Consider the following 6,196-nt stretch of genomic DNA (forward strand, 5'->3'; position numbering starts at 1 on the left):
AATGCATTGCGATTCTCTCTTGAATCGATTCTGAGCTTAGTTTTTAACAGGAGACTGTGCTCTAGGCTAGTTTTTAACACACTTAAATGCTCACGAAGAAGAGCGTTCGTGCATTCGGCTATGTACATGCACCTCAGAATGCGTTTATGACACAAGATTATTGTAAACAGCCGACTGCAAATTATTATTTTATAGAAAGTTCAAGTGGTGTGTGTAAGGAATTGCAAGAGAGAAGAGTACGGCTGTTTCTAAAGCATGCAGTGCCATCTGCTGTTAAAAAACTAAGTTCAGAATCGATTCAAGACTTTCAGTCGAAAATCTGCACCACTGGCTCTCTTAGAGTGTGCTGCAGTTCCATTTTTCAGCACAGATTTACATTGGGTATTGTGGAGCAGTGTGGAGCTATGGAGGGCTCCAAGACCGGCTGCCCCATTTAGTATCATAATGCATGCCTGATGATGCTGAATCCATGCACTTCATTTTTATTCATCATATTTATTCATTTTTTAAAAATTGAAATTAAAAATACACTGAACGAAATCATTCACTCATGTACCGAATCTTGAGACCAAGTCTGCAAAACTATAAGCACATTACGTGCTTTAAACTCAGTTCCCTCTCGATACTTCACTCGTACTGCATCACTAGATGCAGTGGGAAAAAATCTTTTTCTCCGATTACTGAAGCCTTTTTCATAACGCAGTGATGTATGGTCATTGGTTCGTGCAGTTGAGATCAAATGAACCAAAGATGAGGCAGCGGAGCTGCATGACCCTATGGCGATGATACAACTAACCGCTGTGATAGCGGACAAAATAAAACACAAACACGCTCAAAAAGAGAGAGCATTTTTCCTTCTCCACTTTTTCACCCCCTTGCTGAGGCCTAGAAGGCTATCCCCAGAGCTTCAAAATGGGTTTAGGGGATAATAAAATGAGGTTACTCACTTCAGTTTGCTCGAAGACCCCCGCATTTCAGCGATGTGGTTCCCACCACAGTAGAGAGTAGGGACACTCCGCTCGAGGTGATGAATTTACTGGCAAAGGAGCCGTAGAGACCGTTTCACCAGCTCAGAGCGAGTCAGGCTTCTACAGCCATTACTTTCTCTTCCCCAAGAAGGATGACGGCCTCAGGCCCTTCCTTGACCTCAGGCACCTGAATCATATCCTCGTGAAATGGTCGTTCAGGATGACTATGAAACAGATCCTCTCGCAAATATGCCCAGAGGACTGGTTCTTTTCTTTGGACCTGAAAGATGCTTACTTTCACATCCAGATAGCCCCATCACAGGCGGTTCTTGAGATTCGCCTTTGAGTGAGTGGCATGTCAATATACGATCCTTCCATTTGGACTGTCTCTAGCTCTCCTCACTTTCACAAAGTGCATGGACGTGGCCCTTTCCCCTCTTGGCCTCCTTCAAAGTTGGAACTTGTCTCCCTCTTAGAAAGTTTCAGAGAGTGCTGGGCCTCATGGCCTCTGCATATCCGGTGCTACAGTTGGGCCTGCAATGCATGCGCCCCCTACAGTACTTGTGGGATCCGTCCCATGCTTCGCATCATGGACGCTTGCGTATCAAGGTCAATCAGGCCTGTATAGTAGCTTTGGCTCCTTTGAGGTACCCTCATTGGTTCAGGCGGGGCGTGCCTCTGGGAATGGTCTTCAGAAGGAAAGGTTGTCTTGATAGATGCGTCCAACACAGGTTGGGGAGCTGTTTGCGAGGGCAGACCGACCTTCAGCTCCTGGTAGGATGAGGAAAGTCTGCTACACATCAACTGCCTGGAAATGCTGGCAGTTTGTCAAGCCCTTCAGCCTGTAGCTGCAACCAAGACCCAACCTCTTGTGACATATCATTGATATTGCCTTTCCTCCAAGAGTTGTTGGATAAGGGTCGCATCCTCTCCACTCTGGCTGCTATAGCAGCTTCTCATGCCCCATAACCGGCCAGTCTGTAGGCAGGAACAACCTGGTTGTTTGCTTTTTGAAGGGGTCTAGGAGGCTGAATTCGCCCCACCCCCTTCCTGTCCCTACATGGGAGATGTCTACAGTTTTGAGGGTTCTTAGTAGCCCCCCCTTTGAGCCGTTACAGTTGACTGACCTTCGGCCCCTGTTGCTAAAGGTCACCCTACTATTAGCTTTAGCATCGGTCAAGCGAGTAGGGGACTTTCAGGTGCTCTCTGTGAGCCCAACCTACCTTGAGTTTGGGCCCAATGACTCCCAAGTTGTCCTGAAGCCAAGGCATGGTTATGTACCTAAAGTGCTCTCTACTCCTTTCAGAGCAAAGGTTATCACACTCTCTGCGCTTCCTCTCTTGGAGAATGATCAGGAATTAAATTTACTCTGCCCTGCCCAATGGATAGTAGATGCGATTGAGCTAGCATACTCCTCTTTGGCCTACAATGCCCCATTGGAGCATTGGAGCATTACGAGCCCACTCCACCAGAGGCATGGCCTCATCCCAGGTATGGTCCAGTGGTGTGTCCATAGCAGAAATCTGTGCGTCAGTCAGTTGGGCCTCGCCATCTACCTTTGCCAGGTTTTACAATATGAACGTCACTGCTTTTCAGGCTCGAGTCCTATCTGTATAGTGTGGTTGGCTTCTCGGAGCCCGACCCCCATGCACCTGCCCTGATGCAGGACCAGTTTTGAGCAGAGCTTGACCTTGATGCATTCAAGCTTGCTAAATTTCCCTGCGACTCCGATTAGATCCGGGTCGTTAGCTTCAGGCATTTGTCTTACTTCTTGTACGCTCTTGGTTTTACTTGGTGTCCAGAATGTACGGAGTTTCCTTGGAACAATTATCCAGGGCCTGTCTTGACCTCTGTGAGTTTAGCCCGCTTTGCCTCCCGTAGGGGTCTGAGCTCAGGTCTGAGCCATAAATTATATGGCTTTGTCCTGTTATCCTTGGGCCCTTTTAGGTGCTTAAGGTGAATTAACATATCAGTTGTTCCTTTATCATAGCACGGCGCGATTGAACTGGTTCCCCACCACGTCTTGCGATGCAGTACGAATGAAGTATCGAAAGGGAATGCATTTGGTTAATAGGCTCGTGCAGCTCAGCTGCCTCGTCATTGGTTCGTTTTATCTCAACTGCATGAACCAGTGGCCGTGCAGTTTCACTGCATTGTGAAAGGCATCAGTAATCGGAGAAAAAGTGTTTTCCCCACCGCGTCTAGTGACACAGTGCTCGTTCCCATATCTCAGAGAACCGAGGTTACGTTAGTAACCGAGCACATCTGCAATTGTAAAACAATTGCCATTTAAATACCACAATCAATTCCCAATTACCTACACCCAATGATCATGTGTGAAAACGTATACAATTTTTACAACTTTTACAAATTTGTGTCCTCACAAAAACGCACGCGAACACACACATTCACCACATACACACACACACACACACACTGAATATGCATACAAGCCAAGTCAGAAAGTCAACTTTATTTCTAAAGCGCTTTATACTATATAGAGTGTTTCACACAGCAGATTCACAATTGTAAATTCACAATTGTAACAAATTCAAATTCTGCAGTAAAGCAGCTCTAAAAAGCCAATAGTGTCTTTATTCAGCTCAAGCCAGTTCAGTATTGATTCAGTTCAGTTCCATACCTGTGTAAAATTGATCAGTACATACATATATACAGTGTATTTGTGCATATGCATGTATGTGAGTGATATGACCAACTCCTGTACACTCTACTGCACAGTGAGCAAGCAAAAGACACAAGAGAGAAGTGTTTTACATTATTCACATCTGTGTGTTTGGCATGTATGTGGCTAATCATTTGATGTTTGTGTGTAGAGTGTGTAGAGACTACCCAAAAAAATAGCATTTTTAGATGGTTTTGAATGCTTTTGTTTGATATGTGATATGTGTGACGTTTTGCATGCTGTCTGCGTGTTTTGTGTGTAGAGTTTTGAGAAATGGAGTCATATGTTCCATAGTTTCACATTTATAATTTATTATCATTTTAATTCATTTATAATTATAATTTATTTAATATATAGTTGCTTATCACCAAATTTCCATCAGGAGCCAATGGCGAGTTGCATCATTGCCAATCAGTGTTAATGATGAGGAACCAATCCCACCATCCATAAACTTGTTTTTCACAAAGCCAGTAACTGTTAATATGTTAGCATGTTATCTGGTCCATAAAGCTCAACAATATTCAAATATTTCTATAAGTGAACCGTTCAGAGGACACATTTCCATATTAGTTTAGTCTCCAGTATGCTTGGCTTCGATTGGCTCCTGAAGCTCCCGGTGGTGTTGTATCGTGAGAGTGAAGGTGTCGTCAGTGTCTTCAGCTTAAAATGAGCTGTCAGTCCCACAACCAGCTTCACACTGCGGCTTAAGACTCCTGAGGACCATATACAGACCACAGAAACATAGGACAGGTAAGAGATGCTGCTCTTAATGACACTGCTGAAAGCGTTCTGTATGGGTTCAGCTTTACGGCAACTTCATAAATGTAACAACTGGTGGTTTAAGACAATTCATATTCAGTGACACCTATTGGTTAACCCTCAATTTATTGGTTAACCCTCAATTTCTGGGTACAGCTTGGTCAGATTGACCCTAAATGATGTTTTATTAACAAAATTCGGGAGGTGCAGATAATTAACTTAATTAGCACAAGTGGAAAGCATTCAGCTAATCAACCAACAACAAGAGGGATATATTCTTCAAGACTTACCTCAGTTCTTTGTCAGTTTATCAGCATCCTTCCACCACCCCATCTCCTCACTTCTACTTCTACTTCTATTTATTATTACCACATCCGGGGGGAGTACTCTGGGTTCGGGCTAAAATTCAGAGCAAATACGCATTACTTTTCTCTAATTATATGTATATGTGAACTGGATTCGATACAGTTCCCTAAAAATCATACAATCAGGTTCAAATAGTTAACTTTTAATATCAATACTTTTCACACATTACAAAGAATACATTTCTGAATTTATGATTTATAAAAAGTTTAAGACCGCCCCTCCCCCACACTTGTGGGACATTTGTGATTACACATTTATGACTATAATACCTTTAAAGTGGCCTTAATTAACCTTGACAAACTATTGTTTGAAAGCTTTCAGACTCTAGTTTTCATATTTGGTGACTGATTTTCAAAAAGAAATTACAGAGCAATAGAGAAATAGCGATAGATTCTCCATTTGCGATACGGTGCCAAACTAGTAGTAACACACTCTGATTCTATGCGTATGTTTTTTTTTATGTGCGTTTTAGAGGTTGAATCAGGGCCATAACCACCATAGGCAATGATTTTGAAATAGCCAAGTTGTCCCCCCCCCAATATTTGATATTTATTAATACTGCTCTCCATTACACACCACTCTGTTGTTGTTAGGATGACTGACAATTTAAATATTTACATTTTTAGGCTGGTCTGCCTCAGCAGTCTAGTGCTCGTCAATGTCAAAATGACGGCCTATCAATTCACTGTTGACGAGTGTGAATTCAAATGTGACATTTTTAGTTTTTACAGTGAAAGAGTGCGTGTGTGGTAAAATATAGCTAAACATTTAATATTTGACAACTGTTTTTTTTGCGATTGATATGTTTAACAACCCACAGTAATATACAGTGATGCAAACTTCTCAGTTGTATATAGAATTTCTCCATTTTTAATTGAAAATATGCTATTAATAACTGAATGTGATGGGACGAGATGTTTCTTACATTATTGACATGTTAGACATACAAAGTGAATGTGTGCATGTTTTTAAATAAAATATTATTTGCAAAGAGTTTAATGGACTACTTCACAACTATAGACCTAGAACTTCTTTTACCATTCTTATTTCTTATTTAATTTCTTTAAATAATAATAATAAAAAAACTTTGGTCCCCCCAATATTCAAGACATGGTTATAGCCTTGGGTTGAATTCAAAACAAATTTTAACATTACTGCCCAAACTAATTCTGAATAGGATGTCTACTTCATAAATATTTTGAAAATTATGGAAATATATGGTTCAGATCACTCACACCATATATGGAAATCGAAGAGTCCTTATATGGGCATTGGTGGAGTCTGGATGTCATGTAGTGGAAAAGTTTGGTATTGCACACAAAAAAAACATACTTAAAGTACTTTTTTTGAGATATCATCCTAAAATTTGGAACAGAACTTGTTCAGATATTTAGCTTTGATTTTCTTGAAGATTTAGAGT

Source organism: Chanodichthys erythropterus, chromosome 13, assembly GCF_024489055.1.
Source record: "Chanodichthys erythropterus isolate Z2021 chromosome 13, ASM2448905v1, whole genome shotgun sequence".
In the NCBI taxonomy this organism is placed as follows: Eukaryota; Metazoa; Chordata; class Actinopteri; order Cypriniformes; family Xenocyprididae; genus Chanodichthys; species Chanodichthys erythropterus.